This window comes from Palaemon carinicauda, chromosome 1 (assembly GCF_036898095.1).
Source record: "Palaemon carinicauda isolate YSFRI2023 chromosome 1, ASM3689809v2, whole genome shotgun sequence".
Lineage (NCBI taxonomy): Eukaryota > Metazoa > Arthropoda > Malacostraca > Decapoda > Palaemonidae > Palaemon > Palaemon carinicauda.
Window position 1 is genome coordinate 78,677,923 of NC_090725.1, and position 22,500 is coordinate 78,700,422.

At 36.2% G+C, this 22,500-nt stretch overlaps 1 protein-coding gene across 1 annotated transcript in view; it reads right to left on the bottom strand.

The window, feature by feature from the left end:
* Positions 1–22,500, bottom strand: part of LOC137648144 (uncharacterized) — an 874,425-nt gene that overhangs the window by 302,881 nt on the left and 549,044 nt on the right. The gene's annotated exons all lie outside the window — the stretch shown is intronic.

Consider the following 22,500-nt stretch of genomic DNA (forward strand, 5'->3'; position numbering starts at 1 on the left):
GTGATGAAATTGCACATCTCAGTCGAAGTTCTTGAGTCACTTTGGGGGTGTTCTGTGCCACAGGTTTTTACATTGCGTGTGTTTAGCCTCTCTGAAATACGAAAGATTTCTTTATCACTAAAAAAAAGGCAGGGTCGAGGAACGTTTTACCTTCAGAAATAAGGCAAAGCATGTTCACCATATTCTGTCTTGCTTTACTATTTGACTCGAATTCTTCTAGGAGTTGTACTTTGTAAGAGTAGAAACCTAACCCAATATCCTAAAAATAGAAGTTGCAGAATGACCCCCACCCCAATTACCTATCCCCCCAAAAATCCTACCAAAACACCTACAGGCTGCAAGATTGCAAGAGCCCGTGTCTGGCCAAAGGGGCCAGGCAATCTTCAACAACAACAACAGCTTGTTGTTATGTACAACTCTATCTGTTTTTCTCAGATGATATTGATCGTCCACTCCTCCCTTTATCCAACACAGTCCCTGTCACAAGCATTTTTTTTTCCTTTTTTTGTGCCATACACGAGTTAACGGACGTGGCTATAAGCCCAGGGGCTCCAACAGATAAAATAGCCCAGTGAGGAAAGGAAACAAGGAAAAGATAAATATTTTAAGAATATTAAAATAAATATCTCCTATATAAACTAAATTTTTTATAACAAAACAAGAGGAAGAGAAATTAGATAGAACAGTGTGCCTGAGTGTACCCTCAAGCAAGAGAATTGTTTGAATGGATAATTTGTATTTTGATTATGATTTCTTGGTTTTGAGTTGATTGCGTATACATATATACATGTACATATGTATATATGTATATACTATAATATATATTACAGTAATATATATATATATATATATATATATATATATATATATATATATAAATATATATACTATAATATATATTACAGTATATATATATATATATACATATATATATATATATATATATATATATATATATATATATACATATATATATATATATATATATATATATATATATATATATATATATATATATATATATATATATATATATATATATATATCATAGTATATATATATATATGATAAATTTTGCACATTTTTACGTGTTTTTCATATTCAAATAAGCCATATATATTTTTGATACATTAATGTCTGTATTCTCTTAACGACCTCGGGATCAGAGCCCCAGGCGAAATCACACAAAGACAAGAGCTTGGCTCCGGCCGGGAATCAGCTCTTTTTAGTCCAATCAGCTGTTTTTAGTCCAATCAGCTGTTTTTAGTCAGCTGTTTTAGTCAAATCAGCTGTTTATAGTCAAATCAGCTGTTTTCAGTCCAATCAGCTGTTTTCAGTCCAATCAGCTGTTTTTAGTCTAATCAGCTGTTTTAGTCCAATCAGCTGTTTTTAGTCCAATCAGCTGTTTTTAGTCCAATCAGCTGTTTTTAGTCCAATCAGCTGTTTTTAGTCCAATCAGCTGTTTTTAGTCCAATCAGCTGTTTTTAGTCCAATCAGCTGTTTTTAGTCCAATCAGCTGTTTTTAGTCAAATCAGCTGTTTTAATCAAATCCAATCAGCTGTTTTTATCCAATCAGCTGTTTTAGTCCAATCAGCTGTTTTTAGTCCAATCAGCTGTTATTCCAATCAGCTGTTTATAGTCCAATCAGCTGTTTTCAGTCCAATCAGCTGTTTTCAGTCCAATCAGCTGTTTTTAGTCCAATCAGCTGTTTTTAGTCCAATCAGCTGTTTTAGTCCAATCAGCTGTTTTTAGTCCAATCAGCTGTTTTAGTCAAATCAGCTGAATCAGCTGTTTTTAGTCCAATCAGCTATTTTTAGTCCAATCGGCTGTTTTTAGTCCAATCGGCTGTTTTAGTTAGTCGAATCGGCTGTTTTTAGTCCAATCGGCAGTTTTTAGTCCAATCGGCAGTTTTTAGTCCAATCGGCTCTTTTTAGTCCAATCAGCTGTTTATAGTCCAATCAGCTGTTTTAGTCCAATCAGCTGTTTCGAGTTCAATCAGCTGTTTAGTCCAATCAGCTGTATTTAGTCCAATCAGCTGTTTTTAGTCCAATCAGCTGTTTTAGTCCAATCAGCTGTTTTTAGTCCAATCAGCTGTTTTTAGTCCAATCAGCTGTTTTTAGTCCAATCAGCTCTTTTTAGTCCAATCAGCTCTTTTTAGTCCAATCAGCTGTTTTTAGTCCAATCAGCTGTTTTAGTCCAATCAGCTGTTTTAGTCCAATCAGCTGTTTTAGTCCAATCAGCTGTTTTAGTCCAATCAGCTGTTTTAGTCCAATCAGCTGTTTTTAGTCCAATCAGCTGTTTTTAGTCCAATCAGCTGTTTTAGTCCAATCAGCTGTTTTTAGTCCAATCAGCTCTTTTAGTCCAATCAGCTCTTTTTAGTCCAATCAGCTGTTTTAGTCCAATCAGCGGTTTTTAGTCCAATCAGCTGTTTTTAGTCCAATCAGCTGTTTTTAGTCCAATCAGCTGTTTTTAGTCCAATCAGCTGTTTTAGTCCAATCAGCTGTTTTTAGTCCAATCAGCTGTTTTTAGTCCAATCAGCTGTTTTTAGTCCAATCAGCTGTTTTTAGTCCAATCAGCTGTTTTTAGTCCAATCAGCTGTTTTAGTCCAATCAGCTGTTTTAGTCCAATCAGCTGTTTTTAGTCCAATCAGCTGTTTTAGTCCAATCAGCTGTTTTTAGTCCAATCAGCTGTTTTAGTCCAATCAGCTGTTTTTAGTCCAATCAGCTGTTTTAGTAAATCAGCTGTTTTAGTCCAATCAGCTGTTTTTAGTCCAATCAGCTGTTTTAGTCCAATCAGCTGTTTTAGTCCAATCAGCTGTTTTTAGTCCAATCAGCTGTTTTTAGTCCAATCAGCTGTTTTAGTCCAATCAGCTGTTTTTAGTCCAATCAGCTGTTTTTAGTCCAATCAGCTGTTTTTAGTCCAATCAGCTGTTTTTAGTCCAATCAGCTGTTTTAGTCAATCAGCTGTTTTAAGTCCAATCAGCTGTTTTAGTCCAATCAGCTGTTTTTAGTCCAATCAGCTGTTTTTAGTCCAATCAGCTGTTTTAGTCCAATCAGCTGTTTTAGTCCAATCAGCTGTTTATAGTCCAATCAGCTCTTTTTAGTCCAATCAGCTGTTTTAGTCCAATCAGCTGTTTATAGTCCAATCAGCTGTTTTAGTCCAATCAGCTGTTTTAGTCCAATCAGCTGTTTTTAGTCCAATCAGCTGTTTTTAGTCCAATCAGCTGTTTTTAGTCCAATCAGCTGTTTTTAGTCCAATCAGCTTTTTAGTCCAATCAGCTGTTTTAGTCCAATCAGCTGTTTTTAGTCCAATCAGCTTTTTAGTCCAATCAGCTGTTTTTAGTCCAATCAGCTGTTTTTAGTCCAATCAGCTGTTTTAGTCCAATCAGCTGTTTTAGTCCAATCAGCTGTTTTTAGTCCAATCAGCTGTTTTAGTCCAATCAGCTGTTTTAGTCCAATCAGCTGTTTTAGTCCAATCAGCTCTTTTTAGTCCAATCAGCTGTTTTAGTCCAATCAGCTGTTTTAGTCAAATCAGCTGTTTTAGTCCAATCAGCTGTTTTAGTCCAATCAGCTGTTTTAGTCCAATCAGCTGTTTTAGTCCAATCAGCTGTTTTAGTCCAATCAGCTGTTTTTAGTCCAATCAGCTGTTTTTAGTCCAATCAGCTGTTTTTAGTCCAATCAGCTTTTTTAGTCCAATCAGCTTTTTTAGTCCAATCAGCTGTTTTTAGTCCAATCAGCTGTTTTAGTCCAATCAGCTGTTTTTAGTCCAATCAGCTGTTTTAGTCCAATCAGCTGTTTTTAGTCAAATCAGCTGTTTTTAGTCCAATCAGCTGTTTTTAGTCCAATCAGCTGTTTTAGTCCAATCAGCTGTTTTTAGTCCAATCAGCTGTTTTTAGTCCAATCAGCTGTTTTTAGTCCAATCAGCTGTTTTTAGTCCAATCAGCTGTTTTTAGTCCAATCAGCTGTTTTAGTCCAATCAGCTGTTTTTAGTCCAATCAGCTGTTTTTAGTCCAATCAGCTGTTTTTAGTCCAATCAGCTGTTTTTAGTCCAATCAGCTGTTTTTAGTCCAATCAGCTGTTTTAGTCCAATCAGCTGTTTTTAGTCCAATCAGCTGTTTTTAGTCAAATCAGCTGTTTTTAGTCCAATCAGCTGTTTTAGTCCAATCAGCTGTTTTAGTCCAATCAGCTGTTTATAGTCCAATCAGCTGTTTTTAGTCCAATCAGCTGTTTTAGTCCAATCAGCTGTTTTAGTCCAATCAGCTGTTTTTAGTCCAATCAGCTGTTTTAGTCCAATCAGCTGTTTTTAGTCCAATCAGCTGTTTTTAGTCCAATCAGCTGTTTTTAGTCCAATCAGCTGTTTTTAGTCCAATCAGCTGTTTTTAGTCCAATCAGCTGTTTTTAGTCCAATCAGCTGTTTTTAGTCCAATCAGCTGTTTTAGTCCAATCAGCTGTTTTTAGTCAATCAGCTGTTTTTAGTCCAATCAGCTGTTTTTAGTCCAATCAGCTGTTTTTAGTCCAATCAGCTGTTTTAGTCCAATCAGCTGTTTTAGTCCAATCAGCTGTTTTTAGTCCAATCAGCTGTTTTTAGTCCAATCAGCTGTTTTTAGTCCAATCAGCTGTTTTTAGTCCAATCAGCTGTTTTTAGTCCAATCAGCTGTTTTAGTCCAATCAGCTGTTTTTAGTCCAATCAGCTGTTTTAGTCCAATCAGCTGTTTTAGTCCAATCAGCTGTTTTTAGTCCAATCAGCTGTTTTTAGTCAAATCAGCTGTTTTAGTCCAATCAGCTGTTTTAGTCCAATCAGCTGTTTTAGTCCAATCAGCTGTTTTTAGTCCAATCAGCTGTTTTTAGTCCAATCAGCTGTTTTTAGTCAATCAGCTGTTTTTAGTCCAATCAGCTGTTTTTAGTCAATCAGCTGTTTTAGTCAAATCAGCTGTTTTTAGTCCAATCAGCTGTTTTTAGTCCAATCAGCTGTTTTAGTCAATCAGCTGTTTTTAGTCCAATCAGCTGTTTTAGTCCAATCAGCTTTTTAGTCCAATCAGCTGTTTTTAGTCCAATCAGCTGTTTTAGTCCAATCAGCTGTTTTAGTCAAATCAGCTGTTTTTAGTCCAATCAGCTGTTTTTAAGTCAATCAGCTGTTTTAGTCAAATCAGCTGTTTTTAGTCCAATCAGCTGTTTTTAGTCAAATCAGCTGTTTTAGTCAAATCAGCTGTTTTAGTCCAATCAGCTGTTTTTAGTCCAATCAGCTGTTTTTAGTCCAATCAGCTGTTTTTAGTCCAATCAGCTGTTTTTAGTCCAATCAGCTGTTTTTAGTCAAATCAGCTGTTTTAGTCCAATCAGCTGTTTTAGTCCAATCAGCTGTTTTTAGTCCAATCAGCTGTTTTAGTCAAATCAGCTGTTTTTAGTCCAATCAGCTGTTTTTAGTCCAATCAGCTGTTTTAGTCAAATCAGCTGTTTTAGTCAAATCAGCTGTTTTAGTCCAATCAGCTGTTTTTAGTCCAATCAGCTGTTTTTAGTCCAATCAGCTGTTTTAGTCCAATCAGCTGTTTTTAGTCCAATCAGCTGTTTTAGTCCAATCAGCTGTTTTAGTCCAATCAGCTGTTTTAGTCAATCAGCTGTTTTTAGTCCAATCAGCTTTTTAGTCCAATCAGCTGTTTTTAGTCCAATCAGCTGTTTTAGTCCAATCAGCTGTTTTTAGTCCAATCAGCTGTTTTAGTCCAATCAGCTGTTTTTAGTCCAATCAGCTGTTTTTAGTCCAATCAGCTGTTTTTAGTCCAATCAGCTGTTTTTAGTCCAATCAGCTGTTTTTAGTCCAATCAGCTGTTTTTAGTCCAATCAGCTGTTTTAGTCCAATCAGCTGTTTTAGTCCAATCAGCTGTTTTTAGTCCAATCAGCTGTTTTTAGTCAATCAGCTGTTTTTAGTCCAATCAGCTGTTTTAGTCCAATCAGCTGTTTTTAGTCCAATCAGCTGTTTTAGTCCAATCAGCTGTTTTAGTCCAATCAGCTGTTTTTAGTCCAATCAGCTGTTTTTAGTCAATCAGCTGTTTTTAGTCAAATCAGCTGTTTTTAGTCCAATCAGCTGTTTTTAGTCCAATCAGCTGTTTTTAGTCAAATCAGCTGTTTTTAGTCCAATCAGCTGTTTTTAGTCCAATCAGCTGTTTTTAGTCAATCAGCTGTTTTTAGTCCAATCAGCTGTTTTAGTCAAATCAGCTGTTTTAGTCCAATCAGCTGTTTTTAGTCCAAATCAGCTGTTTTAGTCCAATCAGCTGTTTTAGTCCAATCAGCTGTTTTTAGTCCAATCAGCTGTTTTTAGTCCAATCAGCTGTTTTTAGTCCAATCAGCTGTTTTAGTCCAATCAGCTGTTTTTAGTCCAATCAGCTGTTTTTAGTCCAATCAGCTGTTTTTAGTCCAATCAGCTGTTTTTAGTCCAATCAGCTGTTTTAGTCCAATCAGCTGTTTTTAGTCCAATCAGCTGTTTTAGTCCAATCAGCTGTTTTAGTCCAATCAGCTGTTTTAGTCCAATCAGCTGTTTTTAGTCCAATCAGCTGTTTTAGTCCAATCAGCTGTTTTTAGTCAATCAGCTGTTTTTAGTCAAATCAGCTGTTTTTAGTCAAATCAGCTGTTTTAGTCCAATCAGCTGTTTTTAGTCCAATCAGCTGTTTTAGTCCAATCAGCTGTTTTTAGTCCAATCAGCTGTTTTTAGTCCAATCAGCTGTTTTTAGTCAAATCAGCTGTTTTTAGTCCAATCAGCTGTTTTAGTCCAATCAGCTGTTTTTAGTCCAATCAGCTGTTTTTAGTCCAATCAGCTGTTTTTAGTCCAATCAGCTGTTTTAGTCAAATCAGCTGTTTTAGTCCAATCAGCTGTTTTTAGTCCAATCAGCTGTTTTTAGTCCAAATCAGCTGTTTTTAGTCCAATCAGCTGTTTTTAGTCCAATCAGCTGTTTTTAGTCCAATCAGCTGTTTTTAGTCCAATCAGCTGTTTTAGTCAAATCAGCTGTTTTTAGTCCAATCAGCTGTTTTAGTCAAATCAGCTGTTTTTAGTCCAATCAGCTGTTTTAGTCCAATCAGCTGTTTTTAGTCCAATCAGCTTTTTAGTCCAATCAGCTGTTTTTAGTCCAATCAGCTGTTTTAGTCCAATCAGCTGTTTTTAGTCCAATCAGCTGTTTTAGTCAAATCAGCTGTTTTAGTCAATCAGCTGTTTTTAGTCCAATCAGCTGTTTTTAGTCCAATCAGCTGTTTTTAGTCCAATCAGCTGTTTTTAGTCAATCAGCTGTTTTAGTCAAATCAGCTGTTTTAGTCCAATCAGCTGTTTTTAGTCAAATCAGCTGTTTTTAGTCCAATCAGCTGTTTTTAGTCCAATCAGCTGTTTTAGTCCAATCAGCTGTTTTTAGTCCAATCAGCTGTTTTAGTCCAATCAGCTGTTTTTAGTCCAATCAGCTGTTTTTAGTCCAATCAGCTGTTTTTAGTCCAATCAGCTGTTTTTAGTCCAATCAGCTGTTTTAGTCCAATCAGCTGTTTTTAGTCCAATCAGCTGTTTTTAGTCCAATCAGCTGTTTTAGTCCAATCAGCTGTTTTAGTCCAATCAGCTGTTTTTAGTCAATCAGCTGTTTTTAGTCAAATCAGCTGTTTTAGTCCAATCAGCTGTTTTAGTCCAATCAGCTGTTTTAGTCCAATCAGCTGTTTTAGTCCAATCAGCTGTTTTTAGTCCAATCAGCTGTTTTTAGTCCAATCAGCTGTTTTTAGTCCAATCAGCTGTTTTAGTCCAATCAGCTGTTTTTAGTCCAATCAGCTGTTTTTAGTCCAATCAGCTGTTTTTAGTCCAATCAGCTGTTTTTAGTCCAATCAGCTGTTTTAGTCCAATCAGCTGTTTTTAGTCCAATCAGCTGTTTTTAGTCCAATCAGCTGTTTTAGTCCAATCAGCTGTTTTAGTCCAATCAGCTGTTTTTAGTCCAATCAGCTGTTTTTAGTCCAATCAGCTGTTTTTAGTCAAATCAGCTGTTTTTAGTCCAATCAGCTGTTTTTAGTCAAATCAGCTGTTTTAGTCAAATCAGCTGTTTTAGTCCAATCAGCTTTTTTAGTCCAATCAGCTGTTTTAGTCCAATCAGCTGTTTTTAGTCCAATCAGCTGTTTTTAGTCAAATCAGCTGTTTTAGTCAAATCAGCTGTTTTAGTCCAATCAGCTGTTTTTAGTCCAATCAGCTGTTTTAGTCCAATCAGCTGTTTTTAGTCCAATCAGCTGTTTTAGTCCAATCAGCTGTTTTAGTCCAATCAGCTGTTTTAGTCCAATCAGCTGTTTTAGTCCAATCAGCTGTTTTAGTCAAATCAGCTGTTTTAGTCCAATCAGCTGTTTTTAGTCCAATCAGCTGTTTTTAGTCCAATCAGCTGTTTTAGTCCAATCAGCTGTTTTTAGTCCAATCAGCTGTTTTTAGTCAAATCAGCTGTTTTAGTCCAATCAGCTTTTTAGTCCAATCAGCTGTTTTTAGTCCAATCAGCTGTTTTTAGTCCAATCAGCTTTTTTAGTCCAATCAGCTGTTTTAGTCCAATCAGCTGTTTTAGTCCAATCAGCTGTTTTAGTCCAATCAGCTGTTTTTAGTCCAATCAGCTGTTTTTAGTCCAATCAGCTGTTTTTAGTCCAATCAGCTGTTTTTAGTCCAATCAGCTGTTTTTAGTCCAATCAGCTGTTTTAGTCCAATCAGCTGTTTTAGTCCAATCAGCTGTTTTTAGTCCAATCAGCTGTTTTTAGTCCAATCAGCTGTTTTAGTCCAATCAGCTGTTTTAGTCCAATCAGCTGTTTTTAGTCCAATCAGCTGTTTTAGTCCAATCAGCTGTTTTAGTCCAATCAGCTGTTTTTAGTCCAATCAGCTGTTTTAGTCCAATCAGCTGTTTTAGTCCAATCAGCTGTTTTTAGTCCAATCAGCTGTTTTTAGTCCAATCAGCTGTTTTTAGTCCAATCAGCTGTTTTTAGTCCAATCAGCTGTTTTTAGTCCAATCAGCTGTTTTAGTCCAATCAGCTGTTTTAGTCCAATCAGCTGTTTTTAGTCCAATCAGCTGTTTTTAGTCCAATCAGCTGTTTTAGTCCAATCAGCTGTTTTAGTCCAATCAGCTGTTTTTAGTCAAATCAGCTGTTTTAGTCCAATCAGCTGTTTTTAGTCCAATCAGCTGTTTTAGTCCAATCAGCTGTTTTTAGTCCAATCAGCTGTTTTTAGTCCAATCAGCTGTTTTTAGTCCAATCAGCTGTTTTTAGTCCAATCAGCTGTTTTTAGTCCAATCAGCTGTTTTTAGTCAATCAGCTGTTTTAGTCAAATCAGCTGTTTTAGTCAAATCAGCTGTTTTAGTCCAATCAGCTGTTTTTAGTCCAATCAGCTGTTTTTAGTCCAATCAGCTGTTTTTAGTCCAATCAGCTGTTTTTAGTCCAATCAGCTGTTTTAGTCCAATCAGCTGTTTTAGTCCAATCAGCTGTTTTTAGTCCAATCAGCTGTTTTTAGTCCAATCAGCTGTTTTTAGTCCAATCAGCTGTTTTTAGTCCAATCAGCTGTTTTAGTCAAATCAGCTGTTTTAGTCAATCAGCTGTTTTTAGTCCAATCAGCTGTTTTTAGTCCAATCAGCTGTTTTAGTCCAATCAGCTGTTTTTAGTCCAATCAGCTGTTTTTAGTCCAATCAGCTGTTTTTAGTCCAATCAGCTGTTTTAGTCCAATCAGCTGTTTTTAGTCCAATCAGCTGTTTTTAGTCCAATCAGCTGTTTTTAGTCCAATCAGCTGTTTTTAGTCCAATCAGCTGTTTTTAGTCCAATCAGCTGTTTTAGTCAAATCAGCTGTTTTAGTCCAATCAGCTGTTTTTAGTCCAATCAGCTGTTTTTAGTCCAATCAGCTGTTTTAGTCCAATCAGCTGTTTTTAGTCCAATCAGCTGTTTTTAGTCCAATCAGCTGTTTTTAGTCCAATCAGCTGTTTTTAGTCCAATCAGCTGTTTTAGTCCAATCAGCTGTTTTTAGTCCAATCAGCTGTTTTTAGTCCAATCAGCTGTTTTAGTCAATCAGTTTTTAGTCCAATCAGCTGTTTTTAGTCCAATCAGCTGTTTTAGTCCAATCAGCTGTTTTTAGTCCAATCAGCTGTTTTTAGTCCAATCAGCTGTTTTTAGTCAATCAGCTGTTTTAGTCAATCAGCTGTTTTAGTCAAATCAGCTGTTTTAGTCCAATCAGCTGTTTTTAGTCCAATCAGCTGTTTTAGTCCAATCAGCTGTTTTTAGTCCAATCAGCTGTTTTTAGTCCAATCAGCTGTTTTAGTCCAATCAGCTGTTTTTAGTCCAATCAGCTGTTTTTAGTCCAATCAGCTGTTTTTAGTCCAATCAGCTGTTTTTAGTCCAATCAGCTGTTTTTAGTCCAATCAGCTGTTTTAGTCAAATCAGCTGTTTTTAGTCAAATCAGCTGTTTTAGTCAAATCAGCTGTTTTTAGTCAAATCAGCTGTTTTTAGTCCAATCAGCTGTTTTAGTCCAATCAGCTGTTTTTAGTCCAATCAGCTGTTTTTAGTCCAATCAGCTGTTTTAGTCCAATCAGCTGTTTTTAGTCCAATCAGCTGTTTTAGTCCAATCAGCTGTTTTTAGTCCAATCAGCTGTTTTTAGTCCAATCAGCTGTTTTTAGTCCAATCAGCTGTTTTAGTCCAATCAGCTGTTTTTAGTCCAATCAGCTGTTTTAGTCAAATCAGCTGTTTTAGTCCAATCAGCTGTTTTTAGTCCAATCAGCTGTTTTAGTCCAATCAGCTGTTTTTAGTCCAATCAGCTGTTTTTAGTCCAATCAGCTGTTTTAGTCAAATCAGCTGTTTTTAGTCCAATCAGCTGTTTTTAGTCCAATCAGCTGTTTTAGTCAAATCAGCTGTTTTTAGTCCAATCAGCTGTTTTTAGTCCAATCAGCTGTTTTAGTCCAATCAGCTGTTTTTAGTCCAATCAGCTGTTTTAGTCAAATCAGCTGTTTTTAGTCCAATCAGCTGTTTTTAGTCCAATCAGCTGTTTTTAGTCCAATCAGCTGTTTTTAGTCCAATCAGCTGTTTTTAGTCCAATCAGCTGTTTTTAGTCAAATCAGCTGTTTTTAGTCCAATCAGCTGTTTTTAGTCCAATCAGCTGTTTTTAGTCCAATCAGCTGTTTTTAGTCCAATCAGCTGTTTTTAGTCAAATCAGCTGTTTTTAGTCCAATCAGCTGTTTTTAGTCCAATCAGCTGTTTTAGTCCAATCAGCTGTTTTTAGTCCAATCAGCTGTTTTTAGTCCAATCAGCTGTTTTTAGTCCAATCAGCTGTTTTAGTCAAATCAGCTGTTTTAGTCAAATCAGCTGTTTTTAGTCCAATCAGCTGTTTTTAGTCCAATCAGCTGTTTTTAGTCAAATCAGCTGTTTTTAGTCCAATCAGCTGTTTTAGTCCAATCAGCTGTTTTTAGTCAAATCAGCTGTTTATAGTGTTTTAGTCCAATCAGCTGTTTTTAGTCCAATCAGCTGTTTTAGTCCAATCAGCTGTTTTTAGTCCAATCAGCTGTTTTAGTCCAATCAGCTGTTTTTAGTCAATCAGCTGTTTTTAGTCAAATCAGCTTTTTAGTCCAATCAGCTGTTTTTAGTCCAATCAGCTGTTTTTAGTCCAATCAGCTGTTTTTAGTCCAATCAGCTGTTTTTAGTCCAATCAGCTGTTTTTAGTCCAATCAGCTGTTTTTAGTCCAATCAGCTGTTTTTAGTCCAATCAGCTGTTTTTAGTCCAATCAGCTGTTTTAGTCCAATCAGCTGTTTTTAGTCCAATCAGCTGTTTTTAGTCCAATCAGCTGTTTTTAGTCAATCAGCTGTTTTTAGTCCAATCAGCTGTTTTAGCCAAATCAGCTGTTTTTAGTCCAATCAGCTGTTTTTAGTCCAATCAGCTGTTTTTAGTCCAATCAGCTGTTTTTAGTCCAATCAGCTGTTTTTAGTCCAATCAGCTGTTTTAGTCAAATCAGCTGTTTTTAGTCCAATCAGCTGTTTTTAGTCCAATCAGCTTTTTAGTCAAATCAGCTGTTTTTAGTCCAATCAGCTGTTTTTAGTCCAATCAGCTGTTTTAGTCAAATCAGCTGTTTTTAGTCCAATCAGCTGTTTTAGTCCAAATCAGCTGTTTTAGTCCAATCAGCTGTTTTAGTCCAATCAGCTGTTTTTAGTCCAATCAGCTGTTTTTAGTCCAATCAGCTGTTTTTAGTCCAATCAGCTGTTTTAGTCAAATCAGCTGTTTTTAGTCCAATCAGCTGTTTTTAGTCCAATCAGCTGTTTTAGTCAAATCAGCTGTTTTTAGTCCAATCAGCTGTTTTTAGTCAAATCAGCTGTTTTAGTCCAAATCAGCTGTTTTTAGTCCAATCAGCTGTTTTTAGTCCAATCAGCTGTTTTTAGTCCAATCAGCTGTTTTAGTCAAATCAGCTGTTTTTAGTCCAATCAGCTGTTTTTAGTCAAATCAGCTGTTTTTAGTCCAATCAGCTGTTTTTAGTCAAATCAGCTGTTTTTAGTCAATCAGCTGTTTTTAGTCCAATCAGCTGTTTTTAGTCCAATCAGCTGTTTTAGTCCAATCAGCTGTTTTAGTCAAATCAGCTGTTTTAGTCCAATCAGCTGTTTTTAGTCCAATCAGCTGTTTTTAGTCCAATCAGCTGTTTTTAGTCCAATCAGCTGTTTTAGTCAAATCAGCTGTTTTTAGTCCAATCAGCTGTTTTTAGTCAAATCAGCTGTTTTTAGTCAAATCAGCTGTTTTTAGTCAATCAGCTGTTTTTAGTCCAATCAGCTGTTTTTAGTCAAATCAGCTGTTTTTAGTCCAATCAGCTGTTTTTAGTCCAATCAGCTGTTTTTAGTCAATCAGCTGTTTTTAGTCCAATCAGCTGTTTTTAGTCCAATCAGCTGTTTTTAGTCCAATCAGCTGTTTTTAGTCAATCAGCTGTTTTAGTCCAATCAGCTGTTTTAGTCCAATCAGCTGTTTTTAGTCCAATCAGCTGTTTTTAGTCCAATCAGCTGTTTTTAGTCAATCAGCTGTTTTAGTCCAAATCAGCTGTTTTTAGTCCAAATCAGCTGTTTTTAGTCCAATCAGCTGTTTTTAGTCAAATCAGCTGTTTTTAGTCCAATCAGCTGTTTTTAGTCCAATCAGCTGTTTTTAGTCAAATCAGCTGTTTTTAGTCCAATCAGCTGTTTTTAGTCCAATCAGCTGTTTTAGTCCAATCAGCTGTTTTTAGTCCAATCAGCTGTTTTAGTCCAATCAGCTGTTTTTAGTCCAATCAGCTGTTTTTAGTCCAATCAGCTGTTTTAGTCCAAATCAGCTGTTTTTAGTCCAATCAGCTGTTTTAGTCCAATCAGCTGTTTTTAGTCCAATCAGCTGTTTTTAGTCCAATCAGCTGTTTTTAGTCCAATCAGCTGTTTTAGTCAAATCAGCTGTTTTTAGTCCAATCAGCTGTTTTTAGTCCAATCAGCTGTTTTTAGTCAAATCAGCTGTTTTTAGTCCAATCAGCTGTTTTAGTCAAATCAGCTGTTTTTAGTCCAATCAGCTGTTTTTAGTCCAATCAGCTGTTTTAGTCCAATCAGCTGTTTTTAGTCCAATCAGCTGTTTTAGTCCAATCAGCTGTTTTTAGTCCAATCAGCTGTTTTTAGTCAATCAGCTGTTTTTAGTCCAATCAGCTGTTTTAGTCAAATCAGCTGTTTTTAGTCCAATCAGCTGTTTTTAGTCCAATCAGCTGTTTTAGTCCAATCAGCTGTTTTTAGTCCAATCAGCTGTTTTAGTCAATCAGCTGTTTTAGTCCAATCAGCTGTTTTTAGTCCAATCAGCTGTTTTAGTCCAATCAGCTGTTTTAGTCCAATCAGCTGTTTTTAGTCCAATCAGCTGTTTTTAGTCCAATCAGCTGTTTTTAGTCAAATCAGCTGTTTTTAGTCAAATCAGCTGTTTTAGTCAAATCAGCTGTTTTTAGTCCAATCAGCTGTTTTTAGTCCAATCAGCTGTTTTTAGTCCAATCAGCTGTTTTTAGTCCAATCAGCTGTTTTAGTCCAATCAGCTGTTTTAGTCCAATCAGCTGTTTTTAGTCCAATCAGCTGTTTTTAGTCCAATCAGCTGTTTTAGTCCAATCAGCTGTTTTTAGTCCAATCAGCTGTTTTTAGTCCAATCAGCTGTTTTTAGTCCAATCAGCTGTTTTTAGTCCAATCAGCTGTTTTTAGTCCAATCAGCTGTTTTTAGTCCAATCAGCTGTTTTTAGTCCAATCAGCTGTTTTTAGTCCAATCAGCTGTTTTTAGTCCAATCAGCTGTTTTTAGTCCAATCAGCTGTTTTTAGTCCAATCAGCTGTTTTTAGTCCAATCAGCTGTTTTAGTCAAATCAGCTGTTTTAGTCCAATCAGCTGTTTTAGTCCAATCAGCTGTTTTTAGTCCAATCAGCTGTTTTTAGTCCAATCAGCTGTTTTTAGTCAATCAGCTGTTTTTAGTCAAATCAGCTGTTTTTAGTCCAATCAGCTGTTTTTAGTCCAATCAGCTGTTTTTAGTCCAATCAGCTGTTTTTAGTCCAATCAGCTGTTTTAGTCCAATCAGCTGTTTTAGTCAATCAGCTGTTTTTAGTCCAATCAGCTGTTTTAGTCCAATCAGCTGTTTTAGTCCAATCAGCTGTTTTTAGTCAATCAGCTGTTTTAGTCAATCAGCTGTTTTAGTCCAATCAGCTGTTTTTAGTCCAATCAGCTGTTTTTAGTCCAATCAGCTGTTTTTAGTCCAATCAGCTGTTTTTAGTCCAATCAGCTGTTTTAGTCCAATCAGCTGTTTTTAGTCCAATCAGCTGTTTTTAGTCCAATCAGCTGTTTTTAGTCCAATCAGCTGTTTTTAGTCAAATCAGCTGTTTTTAGTCCAATCAGCTGTTTTTAGTCCAATCAGCTGTTTTTAGCCAATCAGCTGTTTTTAGTCCAATCAGCTGTTTTTAGTCCAATCAGCTGTTTTTAGTCCAATCAGCTGTTTTTAGTCCAATCAGCTGTTTTTAGTCCAATCAGCTGTTTTAGTCCAATCAGCTGTTTTTAGTCCAATCAGCTGTTTTTAGTCCAATCAGCTGTTTTTAGTCAATCAGCTGTTTTAGTCAATCAGCTGTTTTAGTCCAATCAGCTGTTTTTAGTCCAATCAGCTGTTTTTAGTCCAATCAGCTGTTTTAGTCCAATCAGCTGTTTTTAGTCCAATCAGCTGTTTTAGTCCAATCAGCTGTTTTAGTCCAATCAGCTGTTTTTAGTCCAATCAGCTGTTTTTAGTCCAATCAGCTGTTTTTAGTCCAATCAGCTGTTTTTAGTCCAATCAGCTGTTTTTAGTCCAATCAGCTGTTTTTAGTCCAATCAGCTGTTTTAGTCCAATCAGCTGTTTTAGTCAAATCAGCTGTTTTTAGTCCAATCAGCTCTTTTTAGTCCAATCAGCTGTTTTAGTCCAATCAGCTGTTTTAGTCCAATCAGCTGTTTTTAGTCCAATCAGCTGTTTTAGTCAAATCAGCTGTTTTTAGTCCAATCAGCTGTTTTTAGTCCAATCAGCTGTTTTTAGTCCAATCAGCTGTTTTTAGTCCAATCAGCTGTTTTTAGTCCAATCAGCTGTTTTTAGTCAAATCAGCTGTTTTAGTCAAATCAGCTGTTTTAGTCAAATCAGCTGTTTTTAGTCCAATCAGCTGTTTTTAGTCCAATCAGCTTTTTAGTCCAATCAGCTGTTTTTAGTCCAATCAGCTGTTTTAGTCCAATCAGCTGTTTTTAGTCCAATCAGCTGTTTTTAGTCCAATCAGCTGTTTTTAGTCCAATCAGCTGTTTTAGTCCAATCAGCTGTTTTTAGTCCAATCAGCTGTTTTTAGTCCAATCAGCTGTTTTAGTCAAATCAGCTGTTTTTAGTCAAATCAGCTGTTTTTAGTCCAATCAGCTGTTTTTAGTCCAATCAGCTGTTTTTAGTCCAATCAGCTGTTTTTAGTCCAATCAGCTGTTTTAGTCCAATCAGCTGTTTTAGTCAAATCAGCTGTTTTTAGTCCAATCAGCTGTTTTTAGTCCAATCAGCTGTTTTAGTCCAATCAGCTGTTTTTAGTCCAATCAGCTGTTTTAGTCAATCAGCTGTTTTAGTCCAATCAGCTGTTTTTAGTCAAATCAGCTGTTTTTAGTCCAATCAGCTGTTTTTAGTCAAATCAGCTGTTTTAGTCAAATCAGCTGTTTTTAGTCCAATCAGCTGTTTTTAGTCAAATCAGCTGTTTTAGTCAAATCAGCTGTTTTTAGTCCAATCAGCTGTTTTAGTCCAATCAGCTGTTTTAGTCCAATCAGCTGTTTTAGTCCAATCAGCTGTTTTTAGTCCAATCAGCTGTTTTAGTCCAATCAGCTGTTTTTAGTCCAATCAGCTGTTTTTAGTCCAATCAGCTGTTTTTAGTCCAATCAGCTGTTTTTAGTCAAATCAGCTGTTTTTAGTCCAATCAGCTGTTTTTAGTCCAATCAGCTGTTTTTAGTCAAATCAGCTGTTTTAGTCAAATCAGCTGTTTTTAGTCCAATCAGCTGTTTTAGTCCAATCAGCTGTTTTAGTCCAATCAGCTGTTTTAGTCCAATCAGCTGTTTTTAGTCCAATCAGCTGTTTTTAGTCCAATCAGCTTTTTAGTCCAATCAGCTGTTTTTAGTCCAATCAGCTGTTTTTAGTCAAATCAGCTGTTTTTAGTCCAATCAGCTGTTTTTAGTCCAATCAGCTGTTTTTAGTCCAATCAGCTGTTTTTAGTCAAATCAGCTGTTTTAGTCCAATCAGCTGTTTTAGTCCAATCAGCTGTTTTTAGTCCAATCAGCTGTTTTAGTCCAATCAGCTGTTTTTAGTCCAATCAGCTGTTTTTAGTCAAATCAGCTGTTTTTAGTCCAATCAGCTGTTTTTAGTCCAATCAGCTGTTTTAGTCAAATCAGCTGTTTTTAGTCCAATCAGCTGTTTTTAGTCCAATCAGCTGTTTTTAGTCCAATCAGCTGTTTTTAGTCCAAATCAGCTGTTTTTAGTCCAATCAGCTGTTTTAGTCAAATCAGCTGTTTTAGTCCAATCAGCTGTTTTTAGTCAAATCAGCTGTTTTAGTCCAATCAGCTGTTTTTAGTCCAATCAGCTGTTTTTAGTCCAATCAGCTGTTTTTAGTCCAATCAGCTGTTTTTAGTCCAATCAGCTGTTTTAGTCCAATCAGCTGTTTTTAGTCCAATCAGCTGTTTTTAGTCCAATCAGCTGTTTTTAGTCCAATCAGCTGTTTTTAGTCCAATCAGCTGTTTTAGTCCAATCAGCTGTTTTTAGTCCAATCAGCTGTTTTTAGTCAAATCAGCTGTTTTAGTCAAATCAGCTGTTTTTAGTCCAATCAGCTGTTTTTAGTCAAATCAGCTGTTTTTAGTCCAATCAGCTGTTTTTAGTCCAATCAGCTGTTTTAGTCAAATCAGCTGTTTTTAGTCCAATCAGCTGTTTTTAGTCCAATCAGCTGTTTTAGTCAAATCAGCTGTTTTTAGTCCAATCAGCTGTTTTTAGTCCAATCAGCTGTTTTTAGTCCAATCAGCTGTTTTAGTCAAATCAGCTGTTTTTAGTCCAATCAGCTGTTTTTAGTCAAATCAGCTGTTTTTAGTCCAAATCAGCTGTTTTTAGTCAAATCAGCTGTTTTAGTCAAATCAGCTGTTTTTAGTCCAATCAGCTGTTTTTAGTCCAATCAGCTGTTTTAGTCCAATCAGCTGTTTTAGTCAATCAGCTGTTTTAGTCCAATCAGCTGTTTTAGTCCAATCAGCTGTTTTTAGTCCAATCAGCTGTTTTTAGTCCAATCAGCTGTTTTTAGTCAAATCAGCTGTTTTTAGTCCAATCAGCTGTTTTTAGTCAAATCAGCTGTTTTTAGTCAAATCAGCTGTTTTTAGTCCAATCAGCTGTTTTTAGTCAATCAGCTGTTTTTAGTCCAATCAGCTGTTTTTAGTCCAATCAGCTGTTTTAGTCCAATCAGCTGTTTTAGTCAATCAGCTGTTTTTAGTCCAATCAGCTGTTTTTAGTCCAATCAGCTGTTTTTAGTCCAATCAGCTGTTTTTAGTCCAATCAGCTGTTTTTAGTCAAATCAGCTGTTTTTAGTCCAATCAGCTGTTTTTAGTCCAATCAGCTGTTTTTAGTCCAATCAGCTGTTTTTAGTCCAATCAGCTGTTTTAGTCAAATCAGCTGTTTTTAGTCCAATCAGCTGTTTTTAGTCCAATCAGCTGTTTTTAGTCAATCAGCTGTTTTTAGTCCAATCAGCTGTTTTTAGTCCAATCAGCTGTTTTTAGTCCAATCAGCTGTTTTTAGTCCAATCAGCTGTTTTTAGTCCAATCAGCTGTTTTTAGTCCAATCAGCTGTTTTTAGTCCAATCAGCTGTTTTTAGTCCAATCAGCTGTTTTTAGTCCAATCAGCTGTTTTAGTCCAAATCAGCTGTTTTAGTCCAATCAGCTGTTTTTAGTCCAATCAGCTGTTTTTAGTCCAATCAGCTGTTTTTAGTCCAATCAGCTGTTTTTAGTCCAATCAGCTGTTTTTAGTCCAATCAGCTGTTTTTAGTCCAATCAGCTGTTTTTAGTCAAATCAGCTGTTTTTAGTCCAATCAGCTGTTTTTAGTCCAATCAGCTGTTTTTAGTCCAAATCAGCTGTTTTTAGTCCAATCAGCTGTTTTAGTCCAATCAGCTGTTTTTAGTCCAATCAGCTGTTTTAGTCCAATCAGCTGTTTTTAGTCCAATCAGCTGTTTTTAGTCAAATCAGCTGTTTTTAGTCCAATCAGCTGTTTTAGTCAAATCAGCTGTTTTTAGTCCAATCAGCTGTTTTTAGTCCAATCAGCTGTTTTTAGTCAAATCAGCTGTTTTTAGTCCAATCAGCTGTTTTTAGTCAAATCAGCTGTTTTAGTCCAATCAGCTGTTTTAGTCCAATCAGCTGTTTTTAGTCCAATCAGCTGTTTTAGTCAAATCAGCTGTTTTTAGTCCAATCAGCTGTTTTTAGTCAAATCAGCTGTTTTTAGTCAAATCAGCTGTTTTTAGTCAAATCAGCTGTTTTAGTCAAATCAGCTGTTTTTAGTCCAATCAGCTGTTTTTAGTCCAATCAGCTGTTTTAGTCCAATCAGCTGTTTTAGTCCAATCAGCTGTTTTAGTCCAATCAGCTGTTTTAGTCCAATCAGCTGTTTTTAGTCCAATCAGCTGTTTTAGTCCAATCAGCTGTTTTTAGTCCAATCAGCTGTTTTTAGTCCAATCAGCTGTTTTTAGTCCAATCAGCTGTTTTTAGTCAAATCAGCTGTTTTTAGTCAAATCAGCTGTTTTTAGTCCAATCAGCTGTTTTTAGTCCAATCAGCTGTTTTTAGTCCAATCAGCTGTTTTTAGTCCAATCAGCTGTTTTAGTCCAATCAGCTGTTTTTAGTCCAATCAGCTGTTTTTAGTCCAATCAGCTGTTTTTAGTCCAATCAGCTGTTTTTAGTCCAATCAGCTGTTTTTAGTCCAATCAGCTGTTTTTAGTCCAATCAGCTGTTTTTAGTCCAATCAGCTGTTTTTAGTCAAATCAGCTGTTTTTAGTCCAATCAGCTGTTTTTAGTCCAATCAGCTGTTTTTAGTCAATCAGCTGTTTTTAGTCCAATCAGCTGTTTTAGTCCAATCAGCTGTTTTAGTCAATCAGCTGTTTTTAGTCCAATCAGCTGTTTTAGTCCAATCAGCTGTTTTAGTCCAATCAGCTGTTTTTAGTCCAATCAGCTGTTTTTAGTCAAATCAGCTGTTTTAGTCCAATCAGCTGTTTTTAGTCCAATCAGCTGTTTTTAGTCCAATCAGCTGTTTTTAGTCCAATCAGCTGTTTTTAGTCCAATCAGCTGTTTTAGTCCAATCAGCTGTTTTTAGTCCAATCAGCTGTTTTTAGTCCAATCAGCTGTTTTTAGTCCAATCAGCTGTTTTAGTCAAATCAGCTGTTTTAGTCCAATCAGCTGTTTTTAGTCCAATCAGCTGTTTTTAGTCCAATCAGCTGTTTTTAGTCCAATCAGCTGTTTTTAGTCAATCAGCTGTTTTTAGTCCAATCAGCTGTTTTTAGTCCAATCAGCTGTTTTTAGTCCAATCAGCTGTTTTAGTCCAATCAGCTGTTTTTAGTCCAATCAGCTGTTTTTAGTCCAATCAGCTGTTTTTAGTCAATCAGCTGTTTTAGTCAATCAGCTGTTTTAGTCCAATCAGCTGTTTTAGTCCAATCAGCTGTTTTTAGTCCAATCAGCTGTTTTAGTCCAATCAGCTGTTTTTAGTCCAATCAGCTGTTTTAGTCCAATCAGCTGTTTTTAGTCCAATCAGCTGTTTTTAGTCCAATCAGCTGTTTTTAGTCCAATCAGCTGTTTTTAGTCCAATCAGCTGTTTTTAGTCCAATCAGCTGTTTTTAGTCCAATCAGCTGTTTTTAGTCAATCAGCTGTTTTAGTCAAATCAGCTGTTTTAGTCAAATCAGCTGTTTTAGTCCAATCAGCTCTTTTTAGTCCAATCAGCTGTTTTAGTCCAATCAGCTGTTTTAGTCCAATCAGCTGTTTTTAGTCCAATCAGCTGTTTTAGTCCAATCAGCTGTTTTTAGTCCAATCAGCTGTTTTTAGTCCAATCAGCTGTTTTTAGTCCAATCAGCTGTTTTTAGTCCAATCAGCTGTTTTTAGTCCAATCAGCTGTTTTTAGTCAAATCAGCTGTTTTAGTCAAATCAGCTGTTTTTAGTCCAATCAGCTGTTTTTAGTCCAATCAGCTGTTTTAGTCCAATCAGCTTTTTAGTCCAATCAGCTGTTTTTAGTCCAATCAGCTGTTTTAGTCCAATCAGCTGTTTTAGTCCAATCAGCTGTTTTAGTCCAATCAGCTGTTTTTAGTCCAATCAGCTGTTTTAGTCAATCAGCTGTTTTTAGTCCAATCAGCTGTTTTTAGTCCAATCAGCTGTTTTAGTCAAATCAGCTGTTTTTAGTCAAATCAGCTGTTTTTAGTCCAATCAGCTGTTTTAGTCCAATCAGCTGTTTTTAGTCCAATCAGCTGTTTTAGTCCAATCAGCTGTTTTAGTCCAATCAGCTGTTTTAGTCAAATCAGCTGTTTTTAGTCCAATCAGCTGTTTTTAGTCCAATCAGCTGTTTTTAGTCCAATCAGCTGTTTTTAGTCCAATCAGCTGTTTTAGTCAATCAGCTGTTTTAGTCAAATCAGCTGTTTTTAGTCAAATCAGCTGTTTTTAGTCCAATCAGCTGTTTTTAGTCAAATCAGCTGTTTTAGTCAAATCAGCTGTTTTTAGTCCAATCAGCTGTTTTTAGTCAAATCAGCTGTTTTAGTCAAATCAGCTGTTTTTAGTCCAATCAGCTGTTTTAGTCCAATCAGCTGTTTTAGTCCAATCAGCTGTTTTTAGTCCAATCAGCTGTTTTAGTCAAATCAGCTGTTTTAGTCCAATCAGCTGTTTTTAGTCCAATCAGCTGTTTTTAGTCCAATCAGCTGTTTTAGTCAAATCAGCTGTTTTTAGTCCAATCAGCTGTTTTTAGTCCAATCAGCTGTTTTTAGTCAAATCAGCTGTTTTAGTCAAATCAGCTGTTTTAGTAAATCAGCTGTTTTAGTCCAATCAGCTGTTTTAGTCAAATCAGCTGTTTTAGTCCAATCAGCTGTTTTTAGTCCAATCAGCTGTTTTTAGTCCAATCAGCTGTTTTAGTCCAATCAGCTGTTTTTAGTCCAATCAGCTGTTTTTAGTCCAATCAGCTGTTTTTAGTCCAATCAGCTGTTTTTAGTCCAATCAGCTGTTTTTAGTCCAATCAGCTGTTTTTAGTCAAATCAGCTGTTTATAGTCAAATCAGCTGTTTTAGTCAAATCAGCTGTTTTTAGTCCAATCAGCTGTTTTAGTCCAATCAGCTGTTTTAGTCCAATCAGCTGTTTTTAGTCCAATCAGCTGTTTTAGTCCAATCAGCTGTTTTTAGTCCAATCAGCTGTTTTTAGTCCAATCAGCTGTTTTTAGTCCAATCAGCTGTTTTTAGTCCAATCAGCTGTTTTTAGTCCAATCAGCTGTTTTAGTCCAATCAGCTGTTTTTAGTCCAATCAGCTGTTTTAGTCAAATCAGCTGTTTTAGTCCAATCAGCTGTTTTTAGTCAAATCAGCTGTTTTTAGTCCAATCAGCTGTTTTTAGTCCAATCAGCTGTTTTTAGTCCAATCAGCTGTTTTAGTCAAATCAGCTGTTTTTAGTCCAATCAGCTGTTTTAGTCCAATCAGCTGTTTTAGTCCAATCAGCTGTTTTTAGTCCAATCAGCTGTTTTTAGTCCAATCAGCTTTTTAGTCCAATCAGCTGTTTTTAGTCCAATCAGCTGTTTTTAGTCCAATCAGCTGTTTTTAGTCAAATCAGCTGTTTTTAGTCAAATCAGCTGTTTTAGTCAAATCAGCTGTTTTTAGTCCAATCAGCTGTTTTAGTCCAATCAGCTGTTTTAGTCAAATCAGCTGTTTTAGTCCAATCAGCTGTTTTAGTCCAATCAGCTGTTTTTAGTCCAATCAGCTGTTTTTAGTCCAATCAGCTGTTTTTAGTCCAATCAGCTGTTTTTAGTCAAATCAGCTGTTTTT